This window comes from Sinocyclocheilus anshuiensis, unplaced genomic scaffold (genome assembly GCF_001515605.1).
Source record: "Sinocyclocheilus anshuiensis isolate Anshui unplaced genomic scaffold, SAMN03320099.WGS_v1.1 scaffold763, whole genome shotgun sequence".
Taxonomy (NCBI): domain Eukaryota; kingdom Metazoa; phylum Chordata; class Actinopteri; order Cypriniformes; family Cyprinidae; genus Sinocyclocheilus; species Sinocyclocheilus anshuiensis.
The window spans coordinates 18,317-18,528 of NW_015548255.1; positions in this window are offsets into that span (position 1 = coordinate 18,317).

A 212-nucleotide genomic window follows, 5' to 3' on the forward strand; every position below is an offset into this window, starting at 1 on the left:
TTCCTACAGGCCGAGTCATATATATTTGTGAAAATAGGTTGTCATGTCCAAGGAAAGTGAAATCTCTGTCTTAGCAACGATGCATAGCTGGTCAGCTGAGCCTTCTAAAGTGGCGCACAAAGTTAAGATGATTTCAACAGCGTGTTTCATTACGTCTCTTTGAATGAATTAATCAGCGTTTTTGAAAGTGTAGTTGAACGACAGTCTCTTTC